Source organism: Schistocerca gregaria, chromosome 1, assembly GCF_023897955.1.
Source record: "Schistocerca gregaria isolate iqSchGreg1 chromosome 1, iqSchGreg1.2, whole genome shotgun sequence".
NCBI lineage: Eukaryota > Metazoa > Arthropoda > Insecta > Orthoptera > Acrididae > Schistocerca > Schistocerca gregaria.
In genome coordinates, this window is record NC_064920.1 from 526,256,960 (window position 1) to 526,274,819 (window position 17,860).

A 17,860-nucleotide genomic window follows, 5' to 3' on the forward strand; every position below is an offset into this window, starting at 1 on the left:
AAGGGGGGGCGGTGATAATTATCCACAGGTAAAAGCAAATTAACGTATTATCACTATCGTGTTGATGGGCCTTCTGCGGACATATTTACTTCGTTTAGAAAACACGGCAGCCACATTCCAGAAAAAATAGTGTCCACAAATGTTCCGAAAATCACCGTCCAGATCGCAGTCTGGAATAACGTTTCGCAATTTATTTGAGCAATGGCAGCACAACTCTGTTCATACAGTACATGCAGCTTCTTTATCAGTGCTGCCAAATTGACTCATTCATTTTAACTGGAACGCTTATTTGGAGCTTCGGAATTGGTATTTACATGAAGAAAAATTCAATTAGTAGTTCCCAAAATACATAAACCCAGTTTAACTACAAAATTAATGTGTCAAAACCAGAAACAGTGGAACAGCAAGTAATCCACTGTAATGAGTAAGAGAAACAGGCAATACGATAATCAAGTTTTGCATAAGGGTCAGTCAAATTAAAACGAGACAGATGGAAGAAAGCAAGTAAATTGTTTATTATTTCTAAAGTAAACGCCTTAACTGTTAATATATTTATCCAACTGAGAGACGAAACGGTCAGTGCCTTATGGAAAAATGTTTGCGGTTGCCTACGAAACCCATATTGTATCCAGGCGTGCATATGTTCGTTCGAAGCAAATCGACGGCCACAATTTTTTTTTCCTCAGGGCTCCAATAATATAGAAATCGTAAACGGGAGAGGTCGCTTCAACTAAAGCACAGCAGAACGTGGACACTTCGCAAAAACTTGAGCGCCCCTTGAAGTTCAAACACCCAAAAATAGTGACGGACGGCATTATTCCGTGGCAGTCTAATGCCCGCCCGCACGTTGCCAAGGTTGCTTCGAATACGTTGCAGAAGTTTCGCTGAGAAGCCCTTACACAAACCATACAGTGTCAATATTGGACTAACAAAATAGTTCTCTTGGCGAAGTCATATTGGAGAAAAGTAGTCGCATTCCTTCCACCTTCCAGTCTGTATCGTTAGGAAGGAATTCGAGCTGTACGGAGTAATGTTTATGTTTTAACTGCTAATGAAAAAAAGGAAGAAACAGGGCGAAACTTGAATAGACCAAAAAGGGCGGCTAGCCTAACATCCTCGTCCAAAGTACGAATCACCATCATCAATGTTGCATACCCTCACTTTATCATATACCGCGGGGAAACTCTAAGTAAGTCCAAGTAACTGGATTACTGTTTATAGATTACGGCCTCTTCTTACCGCCCAAATAATGGCGATAATTTTTTTAGATTATCGAAACTGTTATCTCCAGACCAACCCTCGGAGCAATACTTTAGAACACTTACAATTCGTCATTGTTAAACCGTTGTACAAAGCCGGAGAGAGATAATCTATTAATGCTCCTACAAATGTTTCACTGGCACAGGAATAATTATAATTTAATGGAACTGACAAATTTTTGACCAAATAAAACGAACATGCATACACTATTTCGCAAGACTAGCAACCTAAACAGCTTGAACTTTCCTGGGATCGACGTGTGTAAACCATGAGCTGGTGGTGAAGGGAGTTTCAATTATTTGTGGCACGGTAATCATCCAGAATATTGGGAGAATCTGGAGCAAAGAAACATCCAAACATCCTCTCAATGTAGACAGCCACGGCAAAGTAATATCGTCATTCGACATTGGAAAGAAGTGAGATAAATCATCAACGTTCCGTCGACGACGAGGTCGTTAGGGATGAACAGAACTTCGGAATGGACAATGATGGGAGGGAGTTCGGCCGTGATCTTCTCAAAGGAATCAATCCTGGCTTTCGACTTAGGTGATTTAGGAATGCCACGCAAAGCCTAACTATGGATGATTTCACGCAGTATTGAACTTAGATCCTAATAGCGACCCCCAGTGTGCCATGATTGTCTTCTTCTTCTCTTTTCTGGCCGTTATTCCATATCTTTACGGAGTCGGCATGTTAATCAGGATTTGGCAATGTTAGTGGTATAGAGTCCGTCCCTGGTAGCTGAGTGGTCATCGCGACATAATGTCAATCCTAAGGGCCCGGGTTCGATTTCCGGCTGGGTCGGAGATTTTCTCCGCTTAGGGACTGGGTGTTTTGTTGTCCTAATAATCCTCATTTCATCCCCATCGACGTGCAAATTGCCGAAGTGGCGTCAAATCTAAAGACTTCCACCCGGCGAACGGTCTTCCAGACGGGAGGCCCTAGTCACTCGGCATTTACATTTAGTGGTACAGAGTGGCCTGATGCGCGAGCTGTCGTGAAATGGGAAGAGACAGTCCCAAGGAGTTGGGTGGGCCGGACGAGACAGCTGGCACGATCACTTGACCTCACACCACTAGCCTTGTTCGTACCTAGGATCAGGCGTCCCGAACCTAAACTTACAGGACACGAATACATGCATTTAAAAATGCCACCGTGCCGTTCTTGGAGCGCAAAAGTCGAGAAACTGAATACCGAATGGACATTCTTCGTGCCACTAAGGACGCACATACTGTTGTGAATGAATGAGGAAACGAATCATGTTACACGTTGAAAACCAGTAGTTGTTATATAGTATAGTTCTAAAGTTACTGTATGCAGCTGTATATAATTTATAGACACCCTGTACTTTATCCAACACCTTAGCATCGCGCTACAAACACCACGTCCTGTGTGCGCCACCCTACCGCTGGGACAGAGCGGCTACTCACTGTGTCACAGCCGCGCGTCGGTCCGTGCAGCCGCAGCCATGGCGTGCCACCAGCCACTTGTTAGCTGCCACCTGCCACCTGCTACTGAGCGTCGCGTTGTGTCCACCTGTTGCGCCCACTGCAGACTGGCGCGCCGCGACGGTGTCCGCAGCTCCCCGCTTTCCCCCCTCGCGCTGAATACTAACGGCGTGCATTAGTCGCAAGGACGAAGCAGGAAGACCCGCACCAGTCCAGGCGTGAATACCAACTTGCGTGCTTGGGCAACGCGAGCGACCGATCCCCATAACTGCGTTCTGTTCACGATCTTCTTACATGCAAATAGATTACACCTTGCAAAAGTAAATGCTACAAAACCGTTCAAGTCCTTGAGTGAATGTGCAGCGAGCGTCGCAATAGTCTTGTGTTATCATGAGCTACACAAGGTCTCGTGTTCTGTTCTAGTAATCCGATATTCGTCAAGTAGCTTTGAATTTATTACACCTGCGATATGTAGCGACACTGCACATGTTGAGCAAGTCATCGCCTTTACTCTTCGTATACATAAAAAAATATACACGACCCGGAAGCTTTAATGTGACCACCGGCTATGTTCGACGTCAAAGCGCAACAACCACTCACAGCCGGAAGGTGGCAGCGCTAATAGTGGAGGATCGATAAACCGTGTATCGGGGAAGCGGCAAAGTGCAGACACTGTTGTAATGCGGAAACATGGCGATTTATTTGAGTCGGAAGGGCATAATCACTAGCTTTCTGGCCAAGGAGGGAAGCATTTCCGAAACGGTTAAGTTTGTCATCTGTTCCCGTATATCCGTGGTTAAAGTAAAATGGCGCTATCAAAAACAGGCGCCGAAGCAACTGTGGTGCACCATGGGCCATACATGACAGAGGACAACGATGGCTGCGGAGATCCGTACGGACGAAAAGATGTGCAACTGTTGAACAACTGACCGACCACATGAACCAAGGGGCTACCAGCAGTGTTTCCTCAATGTCCGTTCAGCGAACATTGCTGTGCATGGGCCTCCGCAGTGGTCGATTTCTCATGCACCCATGCTGACTGTTGTTTATCGGCGACGAAGGCTCGAATCTGCAGGCCAATAACGCAACTGGACGTCCACTGAGTAACCACAGGTGGCCTAATCAGATGAATCATGTTTCATGCTGCATCAGATTGAAAGTAAACATCATGCAACCATCGTCGGGTGGGTCCAGGTTGGAGGAAGGAGCGCTAGGGTCTGGGGAATGATTTCGTGGCATTCCTTTGATGATCTTGTCATACTGGAAAGCACAACGGATCAGCACAAGTATGGATCTATCCCTGGGACCCTACTCACCCAAACATGCAGTTTGTTTGCACCTACCAGCAGGACAATGCAATGTGTCACATGGCTCACAGTGTATGTGCGTAGTTCGAAGAGCAACAGGTTGTGATTATCGTACCCCCCTGGGCACTAATGCTAACGAGAATACTTGGGACCATATCTATCGGGCTGTTCGCGCCATGGATCCTCAACTGAGAAATCTAGCGCAGCTGGCCACATCACTGGACTCGACATGGTCTCACATTCCTGTCGCTTCTTTCCAGAACCTCACTGACCCTCTTTCTGCACGTCTCGCAGCAAAAGGTGTTTGTTCAGGCTTTTGACAGGTGTGGTCACAGTAATTTGGTTGGAGAGTGTATATTCACGAACTCTAGGCTTTCCTATCCTCCGCTTCCGAGCAAGGTTTCCTGGTTTGTAAGACAAATGTTATAATTGCAAACCAATACCTGAATAATCCAAATTGGGAGCCCTTAAATGGTTCAAATGGCTCTGAGCCAAATGGCTCAGTCCCCTAGAACTTAGAACTATTTAAACCTAAATAACCTAAGGACATCACACACATCCATGCCCGAGGCAGGATTCGAACCTGCGACCGTAGCGGTCGCGCGGCTCCAGACTGTACCGCCTAGAACCGCTCGGCCATCCCGGCCGGCAGGGGGCCCGTACCCTCACAATGAACTCGCTACGGTTTTGGGCTGCAAAGACCCTGACTCTACGACGGATCATTGCTCTAACACCCTGCTCTACCTAGGGACCGAAACTGGGAGACCTTTGTGCAAGTTTTGTCGTCGCCTTCTGTCAGCCTATTTTCAAGTCCACATTCCGTGGAAAACCTAGTGATTATTGTGCAACGTGATGTTGTGTTTGCGATTTTATGTATGAATATGGAATTAAAGATAGATATAGCTTGAAACCTCGAGACAACACAGCTTATATCTGCCAAACAGCAGAAAAAGAGCGATTAAGTTGACGTCTCCATTCGGCGAATGACTCACTAGCAAAAGATTCACATGCCGTTACACCACAAACCACGGAAGCTGCCAAGCAAGTTGCTAATCGTGCAGACCAAATGTTGGTGTTACAATTTTTTTAAACTACTTCCTATGTATTACATCGAATAAATAACAATAATCTTAGAGGAAGTAATGATTACCGCGAAATTATAGCCAACGCACGTCTTGGTTACCGAAGTCGATAACTATTCCTGGTGTACTGGGGAAGTGGTAGAGTTTCTTATCACCAAACTGTGTCAGTGTTTTGAGTTTAATTCCAAACCTCTGTGTGGTGTCTCCATGGATTGTAAGCAAGTGACGCTACTTCATCAGCCCGTCTACTAGGCTAAAAAAAAAAAAAAAAAAAAAAAAAAAAAAATATTTGATGCTATATGAAAGGGTCGAGTATGTGCTAGCAACGGGAATCACTCTCTCTATCCGCCGCACATACGACAGTACTCTCTACACGAAAGAATTCACCTTACACGGCGGCCACGGTGGCCATGCGGTTCTAGGCGCTGCAGTCCGGAACCGCGGGACTGCTACGGTCGCAGGTTCGAATCCTGCCTCGGGCATGGATGTGTGTGATGTCCTTAGGTTAGTTAGGTTTAAGTAGTTCTAAGTTCTAGAGGGGCTGATGACCTAAGATGTTGAGTCCCATAGTGCTCAGAGCCATTTGAACCATCACCTCACACAGAAGATGCCGAAACGGACCTCTTGCTCAAATCCCTGAAAGAGATGAACTTTTCTTTAATAATTAGTTCACTGCATGATCCGAAAGTGAAAAGCGATGAGTCTAGTCACGTAGGCGCTGAGAAACGAAATATTTACATTAAAAGGAAGATAGCGGACGCTAAGGGTTCTGCTGCCTCGTCAGAGACTATGTCTTAACTATATTGTGGTTAAAATGACTCCACCAGCATGTACATGAAGAACGCTGAATGTTTGAAGTAAGAGTGTGGTTAATAGTCAAGGCGAGTACCGGGTTCAGCAACTGGCACGTCCAAATCCATCGTGATATTGAGCAACTGATCATCCGGGGAAAACTGACAATATGCGCTCTTGAGACATGTAACTATGACCGTCTAGCATTGTCAATAAACCCACTGAGTAATGCGTAACATTCCCCAGACAATAAAGCTGTTCCCACATCCTCATATTCTCACGAAAATGCTTGTAGCCTCTCTGTCGCCTAATGATCGTATGTCCTTTAGCGCACAAAACTGCGAGTTGTTGGATTAGGCGATTCACCTGAGACATGGGTGCATCGGATGGCATTCATGCAGTTGAACCGCGGACATGTAAAAACGTGGAACTACGCACGTGAAACCTCTGCTTTTCACGAATACCGCTCCCCTGGGCTGTAAAGTACATGATTTATCCATTTGCAACTCCGATAAATCACTTCCTGTACCGAGGACAATGCAAACATATCACCTGTAACTTTGTCAGTTCCGTTATAGACGCACTTAGTCAATCAACATTACATGGTGCATACGAGATACATGTGCCGTAAGTTTGTAAATTGCGGCACGCCTGTTTCCTATCCCGCCCATGCGGCCGTGTTGGTGCTGCTCTCGTATTAAAACGTCGGCAGTAGGCGACATTTTAAACGGTAGGTTGGGTCTGCAAGTGCTGGGAGTAGACAGTTGCTGGAAGGAGACGAACGCGTGAGTTCTGGGTAGAGCCGTGAACGAGGGCCTCGAGAAGCAAGTGTGCCGCGGTGCTGTCAATCGGACGTAACTACTGTCTGCAAGGTGGATGGCAGATGTGTGGAAACGACAACCTGGTGGAGCGGTTGGTGTTTCTTCCCGCCCGGCCGGACAGCACTCGCAATGGTGTGGAGAAAGGGCTTCTGTATGTCAAGAGGAACATTACCCAGGTGCTTTTACAGTTGACAGGTACAAGCTTGTGGTTTCAGGATTGATACAGTGCACCGTGTGATATATGAGCAGTGCATTAGGTGCATACAACCTGCACAAAACACCCTAAAGCTGTGACCGTGTAGCATCGAACCAGATCATCCGCCACATCGTCTGCGATTTTAAACTGAGAGCTTACCTGGTGCCCCAGACGGCTTTCCCGTGGTCATATGGTTAAGGAGACTAGACATTACAATATGCCACCAATTTCACTGAACAACAAATTTGAAGTGAAAGTGTGTAAATTGCATGATTTTATTTCAGTATAAAATGATCCCAATCTTCATCCTCATAAATATTTAGCTCTAGTTTTTTTTTTTTTTTTAGAAATAATAATCTACATTTTTGTATAAAAAACTCACTAACTAAATATGCGTAACAAACTTTAAGTGAATAATTACTTGAATTGTGTTATGTGTTATGCATTCATAAATTTTAGTGTCATTCTGGGAGTATAAAAGTAAAATATTTAAAAAATGAAGATAATATTACATCAATAAAAATACATTGTAAGTCTACTTTGTACCAGAGCTATGTAAAGTACAAAAGAAAATATATAAATTAGCTGTTCACAAATGTATATAAAGGATTATAAATGTTAAATGTCCATATGTACAGTATTTACAATCATATTTTGCTCAGAGATAAATTCAGAAGATGCCCGTTTTCGCTTGGCTTGACGTTTATACACATACTCGGGAAAATCCTTTATGACAGTCCAGCAATAATCTGCTAAAGTAGTAGGGCTCAACTTTCTGGCATAGCTCTTCTCAAATCTGGCAATATCTTGATGAAATCGCTCCCCTTGTTCATCCCTTCCTGCACCACAATCTTTGGGGAAGAAGTCAAGATGAATATGTAAGAAATGCATTTTCAATGACATGCTGCAACCAAGTTTTTCATAAGACAACGATATGTTATCTACAATCTCCTTGTAATTTATTGCTCGTTTGTTCCCTAATAACTGTAAACAAAGTGTCTTGAAACATTCCCGTGCATGCTTCTCATCACGTTGCATGATTCCATCAAAAGTATGGTCTCCAAAAAGCTCTCGAATCTGTGGGCCTACAAAGATGCCCGCCTTTACTTTAGCAGAGCTTAAGTAAGAGAATTTTTGCCTTAAGTACCTAAACGCGTCACCATCTTTGTTTACTCCCTTAACAAAGTTTTTTATGTGACCCAATTTGATGTGCAAGGGCGGGAGCAGAATCTTTTTAGGGGATACTAGAAGTTCACTCTTAATGTTCTTTATACATGGTTGAAGAGATTTTGTGGTGGAGCATTCATGTTTACTGTAATGAGATGCACGAGCTCGGCTGTCCCATTCACAGATAAAGCAGCAATGTTTAGTATACCCTATCTGCATACCTAATAGCAGTGCAACCACTTTCAAGTCACCAGAAATCTGCCATTGAGAGTCATTATACTTGATGGCTTCTAGTAAAATTTTCATATTTTGGTATGACTCTTTCATATGCACACTATGCCCAACTGGAATAGAAGGAAGCTCATTACCAATATGTGCAAGAACTGCTTTTAAGCTCGTCTCTGACGAATCAATGAAGATTCTCCACTCATCAGGGTTATAATTAATTCTTAGAGCCTTCATTAGACCATTTATGTCTCCACATGCCACAAGACTATCTTGCGTGCTAAAAAAGGAGTGAATTGTTACTCTCATCTGCGGTAGACTGAAACATTTACATTGCTTTCCAGAAAATTGCGCTGCTGCAATCTTGATACTAAAATCACCGTATATAATTATCTCACCGTAATAAAACAGTGTAAAATGAAAACTAGAGTTAATTTTGACTTGTCTTTGTGATATTCACGATCAGCACATTAGAACTGATAGGAATTGGCTATTTACATTTTCATTGTTGCGCAGAGTTTTTAATGTGTTACCTGTATACACGTCTCTTTATGCATTTTCCTCGTATTCAAGACTGTTTCATGCGTACTGCTATGCACAAAATAAATAATGCACTGTGTGTGTTTCCTAGCCACAAACCCTGCACAGAAGTCTGTGGCTGTCGTGTGACGAGTTGCGGTTGTTTATTGACGGCAAGGAATAGTGCGGGGGTGTGTACTTTAAGCGAGAGTTAGTCAGTTTTTCAGCTACAGGGGGTGAGCCTGATTAATTGTATTAATCCCAAAATTTTCTTTTTAAACTAAGCTAGGGTGTAACTGCTGCAAATTCATCTTGTTGCTCATTCTACGTCAGTAATCAATTGCTTGTGTTACTGTAACAAAAACTGCGATAAGTGAGAAGGTAGTTTGGTAGCGAGTTGCGTTCAGCTTGGGGTGGTAACTGTCTGGTGACGGCAGTAGTAGTAATACATGCATCATAAAACGTTTTTCATCACCCTGGTTCCCAGAACTTCTGAAGACAGACGTTGACTGTGGATACTGTGTCACAGACACAGTCCTTTGACTGTTCACAGATGTTATTAAACCTGCCCAAAGATGTAAACAACCATCCATGAGCAGCGCCTATTACACGAAGAGGATCCAAGAGCTGATCAGTTCCAGTCATCCCACAAGAAAGGAGGTAAACGCCTCGTGTTGTCTGTATTTCAACCATGCCTAGACGGTCAATGCCGCGCTTAGATCGCATCCGCAGTGTTACTTTGTGCTAGGAAGGGCTCTCAAGAAGGGAAGTGTCCAGGCGTCTCGCAGTGAATGAAAGCGATGTTGTTGGGACATGGGGTACATACAGAGAGAAAGGAACTGTCGATGACATGTCTCGCTCAGACCGCCCAACGGTTACTACTGCAGTGGATGACCGCTACCTACGTATTATGACTCGGAGGAACCTTGACAGCAACGCGCCACCATGTTGAATAATGCGTTACGTGCAGCTACAGGACGTCGTGCTACGACTCAAACTGTGCGCAATAGGCTGCATGATGCGAAAATTCACTCCCGACGTCCATGGCGAAGTCCATCTTTGCAACCACGACACGATGCTGAGCGGTACAGATGGGCCTAACAACATGCCAAATGGACCGCTCAGGATTGGCATCACGTTCTCTTCACCGATGAGTGTAGCATATACCTTCAACCAGACATTCGTCGGAGACGTGTTTGGAGGCAACCCGGTCAGGCAGAACGCCTTAGATACACTATCCAGCGAGTGCAGCAAGGTGGAGGTTCCCGGCTGTTTAGGGGTGGCTTTATGTGGGGCCGATGCACGCCGCTAGTGGTCATTGAAGGCGCCGTAACGGTTGTACGACACATGAATGCCTTCTTCCGACCGATAGTGCAACCACCAGAGTGTTCAGACACTCTGTAACCAAAATGGTACTGAAACAGAGGATGACAGACTAAAGGCCGAAATACTAAATGTCTTCTTCCAAAGCTGTTTCACAGAGGAAGACTGCACTGTACTTCCTTCTCTAGATTGTCGCACAGTTGACAAAATGGTAGATATCGAAATAGACGACAGAGGGATAGAGAAACAATTAAAATCGCTCAAAAGAGGAAAGGCCGCTCGTCCTGATGGGATACCTGTTCGATTTTACACAGAGTACGCGAAGGAACTTGCCCCCCTTCTTGCAGCGGTGTACCGTAGGTCTCTAGAAGAGCGAAGCGTTCCAAAGGATTGGAAAAGGGCACAGGTCATCCCCGTTTTGAAGAAGGGACGTCGAACAGATGAGCAGAACTATAGACCTATATCTCTAACGTCGATTAGTTGTAGAATTTTGGAACACGTATTATGTTCGAGTATAATGTCTTTTCTGGAGATTAGAAATCTACTCTGTAGGAATCAGCATGGGTTTCGAAAGAGACGATCGTGTGAAACCCAGCTCGCGCTATTCGTCCACGAGACTCAGAGGGCCACAGACACGGGTCCACAGGTAGATACCGTGTTTCTTGACTTCCGCAAGGCGTTTGACACAGTTCCCCACAGTCGTTTAATGAACAAAGTAAGAGCATACGGACTATCAGACCAATTGTGTGAATGGATTGAGGAGTTCCTAGATAACAGAACGCAGCATGTCACTCTCAATGGAGAGAAGTCTTCGGAAGTAAGAGTGATTTCAGGTGTGCCGCAGGGGAGTGTCATAGGACCGTTGCTATTCACAATATACATAAATGACCTGGTGGATGACATCGGAGGTTCACTGAGGCTTTTTGCAGATGATGCTGTGGTGTATCGAGAGGTTGCAACAATGGAAAATTGTACTGAAATGCAGGAGGATCTGCAGCCAATTGACGCATGGTGCACGGAATGGCAATTGAATCTCAATGTAGACAAGTGTAATGTGCTGCGAATACATAGAAAGATAGGACCCTTATCATTTAGCTACAAAATAGCAGGTCAGCAACTGGAAGCAGTTAATTCCATAAATTATCTGGGAGTACGCATTAGAAGTGATTTAAAATGGAATGATCGTATAAAGTTGATCGTCGGTAAATCAGATGCCAGACTGAGATTCATTGGAAGAATCCTAAGGAAATGCAATCCGCAAACAAAGGAAGTAGGTTACAGTACGCTTTCTCGCCCACTGCTTGAATACTGCTCAGCAGTGTGGGATCCGCACCAGATACGGTTGATATAAGAGATAGAGAAGATTCAACGGAGAGCAGCGCGCTTCGTTACAGGATCATTTAGTAATCGCGAAAGCGTACGGAGATAATAGATAAACTCCAGTGGAAGACTCTGCAGGAGAGACGCTCAGTAGCTCGGTACGGGCTTTTGTTCAAGTTTCGAGAACATACCTTCACCGAAGAGTCAAGCAGCATATTGCTCCCTCCTACGTATATCTCGCGAAGAGACCATGAGGATAAAATCAGAGAGATTAGAGCCCACACAGAAGCATACCGACAATCCTTCTTTTCACAAACAATACGAGACTGGAATAGAAAGGAGAACCGATAGAGGTACTCAGGGTACCTTCCGCCACACACCGTCAGGTGGCTTGCGGAGTATGGATGTAGATGTAGATATCGACAGCATACTGGCGACGCATCCATCTTCGTGGACGACAATTTGCGCACCCATCGTGCATACCTTGTGAATGACTTCCTTCAGGATAACGATACTGCTCGACTAGAGGGCCAGCATGTTGTCCAGACATGAACCCTATAGAACATGCCTCGGATGGGCTGAAAAGGGCTGTTTATGGACGACGTGACCCACGATCCCCTCTGAGGGATCTATGCCGAATCGCAGTTAAGCAGTGAGACAATTTGGACCAACAGTGGCTTGATGAACTTGTGGATACTATGCCACGACGAATACAGGCATGCATCAGTGAAAGAGGACGTGCTACTGGGTATTAAAGATACCGGTGTGTACAGCAATCAGGACTACCACCTCTTGTTAAAAGATCTTATCGTGATACAGAATATTTTGCTTATTGGAAGTGTATTTTAATTCTGTTGCTTTTAAATACATTTATTGTCAAACTGAGGCCCACATCTGTACAAACCCAGCCTGAACCCTACTCGACTTAAATCCTACGCTACATACTTCTTACTTTCGTTACGTCTAGGAGGTGGTTGAAAGACTGTGACTAGACAATGTCTACTTAATGTTGCGACCTTCAACTTCACGTCTATGGACACTATATCAGACACGTCTTATGTATCATCACCAGTGGAAATGTCTGTCTACTCCAACGAGAATGCCAACTGGAAAGTTCAAAAAATGGAAGAATGAGTCTTGTTCAGAAGAATACTTCTTGAATAGTCGAGTGTGTGTTTTGGCGTTGGGTACAGAAGCAATGACTCCACTGAACATCGTATTTTACCGAGAGTCAGTAGCATACTGTTGTACAATGTGGGGCAAGCCTACATGGTAATAGTTTAATCTAGCAGTGGCTGCTGAGCAGCTCACTGGATACATCCGATCATTATTTTGATAAATGGCGCAGGATTCGCAGTTGATCATGAAGGTAAATAAATGTAACATATTGCGCATACATAGGAAAAGAAATCCCCTACTGTACAGCTACACTATTGATGACAAACAGCTGGAGACAGCGTCTGCCGTAAAATATCTGGTCGTAGCTATCCAAGAACGACGAAAAGCAGATACCAGACTCAGATTCATCGGAAAAATCTTAAGGAAATGTAACTCTTCCACTAAAGAAGTGGCCTATAATGCGCTTGTTCGCCCGATTCTTGAGTATTGTCCATCTATCTGGGATCCCTGTCAGGTAGGACAGATACAGTAGTTAGAGAAGATCCAACGAAGAGCGGCGCGTTTCGTAAGGGGTCGTTTAGTTGGCGGGACAGTGTTACGGAGATGTTAAACAAACTCTACTGCCAGGCGTTACAAGAGAGGCGTTGTGCATAACGGAGTGATTTACCACTAAAATTTCAGGACAGCATTTTTCAGGAGACAGACAACATATTACTTCCCCCACATACATCTCGCGTGTTGACCACGAGGAGACATTTCGAGAAATTGGAGCCAATACAATTCTTCCCACGCACTGTTCGCGAGTGGAATAGGGTTGGAGGGATCAGATAGTTGTACCGAAAGTACCCTCCGCCACACATCATTAGGTGGCTTGTGGAGTATGATGTAGATGTAGATGGCGCAACGGACGAAGCGCTGCATTTCTCTTCTTCCTAGAGCCTGTTTTGTAAGTAATCTTTCCATTGTGGTATTTGTATGTACTCCTGTCACCTGTCTATCCCAAATAAGTTCTCGAGTGCATGTACATGTATTAGCTGTGTGATGCCTTGTTACTAATGCAGAAGACAAATACGTAAGGTGTGTCGCTGTGCATTTGTCTGCTCCTCACGGAGGTCTCTGCTCCATACGTGGAGGACCTTCGCAGTACTTGCTAACACCAAAGTGTAGTGAAGAAGTTGTTCTGGCACATCGATCGCAGAAAGGAAAGCACTCACACAGATGTTTATCACGTTGGAACAACACGGAAAGGTGTTGCTGTCAGCTAAGGAATACGCACGCAAGCAGATCCTCAGTAGACGTATGTCGGTCACGCAAACCTTCGCTATACAGGATAAAAATGTGGGGCACTTCGACTCTAAAGCGTAATAGCAGTTTACTTCTTTATCTTCCCAACAAATTTGCACGTTAACAAATTTTTCAAAGCTCGTGAGTGCAGTCATGGATCGTATTTGCAAATGGAGTCGACGACGGGGACATCTGGCGCTCTTATAAATCATTTACATACTTAATACTTTTTAAAGTTTGGACAGAACTAACGGACGGAAGGGAGCGTGAGGTGTGGGAGGATGTTCACGCGATAGCATTCATTTTCTTCGTCTTCTTCTTTCTTCTTCTTCTTCTTCTTCTTCTTCTTAGCTTTTTCCCGTTTACCTGTGGGGTCGGCATTGTTATATGGGTTTAGGCAGTGTTCGTGACAGCTGGTGGCAGGTTGTCCTTTCTGACGTCACCACTCCCGCAGAGGGCGCATTCTGTGAACCCCATCTGTCAGCGTCTAGTGTAAATCTCATGCTCAAGAATGGTAATATGTTCTAAAAGTTTGTGTGGCGTGTATCTGAAGCGGGACGTGCGTACCAGCTCTGTGTTTACTTAACTGGATGAGGGAAAACCGCCTAAAAGTCATATCCAAGCTGACCGGTTCACCAGCTCTCGTCGTTAATCCATGAGGCTCATTCGGTCCAATGCAGGTTGGCCTCCCCGAATCCCGGGAGCAGCACGATAACACGCTCGGGTACCGGGGTCGGGCGATAACTAATAATGGACTACTGCATCAACTATCTTACGTACCACGCCGTGTTGTAGACGGTAGAAACAATAACACATACTAATGTTTGCTAACTGTAGTATCATGAACAGATTATTGAGAGACTGGAACAGTAAGAAATAAATTAGAATTATAGTGCGATTGAGCGTACCTGGTACAGTGGCATTCTGTAAACATTATCTTAAGCTGTATGAGAGACTTTTATATCTTGTCGATGATGTAACACCAAGTTATAGTTATCGAACTTCGTATGACCAACATTTGTAAAATGGTATAGCTCCGCTTAACTGTTGCTTCATATGTGGTGTACGTGCACGTATGATTGGCGTAATTTATGAGAACTAGCTCTAGACTCTGCTGTAGGCCTCGAGTAGTAACATCAATAAGAAGTGACATTCAACTCCATAAGCATGCCAATGAGAAACCAAAGGGTTTCGCCTTGAGTGCTGAAACAATGTTGCTTTGCTGCTACAACTGTATATTCATTTGCCATCACAAGTCGCATGCGTCTGTTGCATTACCGTATACCTATTTTCGCAATGAAATTTTAAAAAGTACAATTCTCGATTCTTCACTAGATAAAAAAAACGTTTCGTGTATTAATTACTCTAGCTGATATAATAAATAAAGCATCTAGAAGGGGAGGAGGAAATGAAATGAAACTTCACTGGTTGAGAGGATATTTGTGTCCTTTCAATGACTACAATATCGAGTCAAATTTAAGAGAACTTGGCAGTACTAGCCTTATCAGTATGAAGCAGCACGTCCTCCGCCCTGGATGTAAGCACTGATTCGGTTGAGAAGTGTGTCATGAGGCTTCTTCTGAGGCCAGTTGGCCCACAGCTACTGGAACTGGCCATTCATATACTGGATACGGGCACTGCCAAAAAGTTGAAGTCCGAGACGCTTCCGCACGCGTTCTGCCGGGAACAGACCTGGGGATCCTGCAGGCCACGGGAGTACCTAGCATCACACAGACAGTTCATAGAGACACGTGCCATGTGTAGATGAGCATTGTCCTCTTGAAATATCGTGTCTCGATACTGTCGCATGAAGGGCAAAACATCATGACGCAGGGTATCCTCGACATACCGTTGTGCCGTCACAGTTCCTTCAATCATTACCAGCCGTGACCAGAAGTCACACACGCCGCTTCCCACATCATGAGTCCAGGAGTAGTAACACTGTGAAGCTGCAGAACATTAGAAGACTGAGACCTCTCGGCAGTTCGCCGCCATACTCCGCGACTGGGGGCACCGTGGTACAGCAGAACCGCGGTTCATCACTGAACACAATGCGATGCCTTCCAGCAGTAGTTCACGCTTCCCGGCCACGGCACCTCTCTTAACGGCAGCCTACGCAAGAAACGGTGACTGCCCAGTCTAACAGCTGTTAGTCTACGACGGGACGGTAGTTAATGCTGCAGGGTGTCCATTACTTACTCTCGGGTGACAGGTGCACACGTGAAAGGTTCTGATGTTCTTGGTACGTAATATTGGCGATCCGTGGTCAACTCAAACCTCTACGGCTAGTAGCCCTGCCCCTACGTTCCCATACTGTCCAACATCGCGCCACAGTCCTATTAGAATGCCTCACTGATCTGAATACTGCAGGATTCGACCAGCAGGACAAATGGAGACCCCGAATAAGACCCCTTTAACACCGTCAGCTGCTGATAACGCTGTTTTACAAGCGTATGCAGCACTTTGACTGTTCATGCCCATTATGTACCCTCCCAGGCCTGCTGACAACACTGAACATGAACAACACTAATGCAGTCTGGTAGCTGTGCTACTTTTCACACAAAACTGCAACACCAATCATTTACATGCCTGCCGATAGTGTGTACGTGAACGAATTTCATTAATAAACGATCACGTCGTCTGACTGCTTCACTTTCTTTTGTCAAGCACTTCCTCTAGCAAAACACTCTCCTCTTCGCGTATTTCATTTTTCTAATACTATTTTTTTCTTGCGTTGAATTTAGCACGAAATACAGGGTGCCAAAAAGGACTTTACAACTCTGGAATGATACAGGCATTTATTGAGATAACTTACAGAATCGGTAGTGTGTTTTGCAGCACATAACCTCAAGTTTTACATAAAAGTGTCAAGTGTCATTTTGGTTCGATGTGACTACCATTTGTGATGCGACAAACATCCCAACGGTAACCATTTCTTTCCCGCACTCGTCGCAGCAAATCGAGCGTAACTTGTGCAATGGTAACGTACATCTGATCTTTCAGATCGGCTAGATTGTTTGGTAGGGAGGAATATACACACAGCCTTTAATGAAATCCCAGAGAAAGAAATCCTGTGTTGTCAAGTCTGGGGAGTGAGGTGGTTATGCGATTGCCCCTTCACGGCCAGTCCACCGACCTGCGAAGCGATTATCGAGAAAACCTCGAACTTCCGTGAGGAAATAAGGTGCTGATCGTCTTGCTGGTAGTAAACCATACCATCTCGGTCATCACCATTGATTTGTGGAACTAAAAAGTTTTCAAGCATATCCAGATACCAAAACACACAACAAGCAAGCTGTGTATACGCCGGCGTTCCGGGTGGCTTAATGGGGTACTCATGCGCTACTCCCAAAATCAAAGTTGATGTTGTTTGCTACAAAATCTACCGATTCTGTAAGTTATCTCAATAAATTTCTATAACACTCCAAAGTTATGAAGTCCTTTTCGACCCACCCTATATTAGGTGTGTTATGATAGATGGGTCACTTACAATAGATACGAAGGTCATTCAATAATTAAAGACACAAACTGGTCTGGGGAAAAAACTGTTAGCAGGGCAAGTTTGGTACTTATATCCTTTTCGACCCACCCTATATTAGGTGTGTTATGATAGATGCGTCACTTACAATAGATACGAAGGTCATTCAATAATTAAAGACACAAACTGGTCTGGGGAAAAAACTGTTAGCAGGGCAAGTTTGGTACTTATATGGCTTTAAATTGACATCACTGGGCTGAGCCCTGATTAACTGATGCATCAACATTGTTTTGTTTATAGCCTAAAAAATACATTTCAAGATGGCGAGTCCGCTTGAAACGTCCACATTAGTTAAACAACGCTCGTTTATTCGTTTTTTACTTACTGACGGCGAGAAACCAGTGAATATATACTGTAGAATGTCTAAATTTATGGTGAAGGCTGTATGAATAATGCAAATTTTTACAATTGGGTAGAGCAGTTCAAAAATGGTCGTGATTCAGTGACTGACGAACACCA

At 44.5% G+C, this 17,860-nt stretch overlaps 1 protein-coding gene across 11 annotated transcripts in view; it reads right to left on the reverse strand.

Annotated features, from left to right (window-relative positions):
• LOC126354975 (sphingomyelin phosphodiesterase) overlaps positions 1 to 17,860 on the reverse strand; it is a 387,938-nt gene that overhangs the window by 85,543 nt on the left and 284,535 nt on the right. For 2 of the 11 annotated variants that reach the window (XM_050005147.1, XM_050005091.1), the window contains exon 1: positions 2,691 to 2,817. The exons of the other annotated variants lie outside the window; for them this stretch is intronic. The gene's annotated coding sequence lies outside the window, so the exon portion shown is untranslated. Of the gene's footprint in view, positions 1 to 2,690; positions 2,818 to 17,860 lie in introns of those variants that run through there. 11 annotated transcript variants of the gene reach the window in all.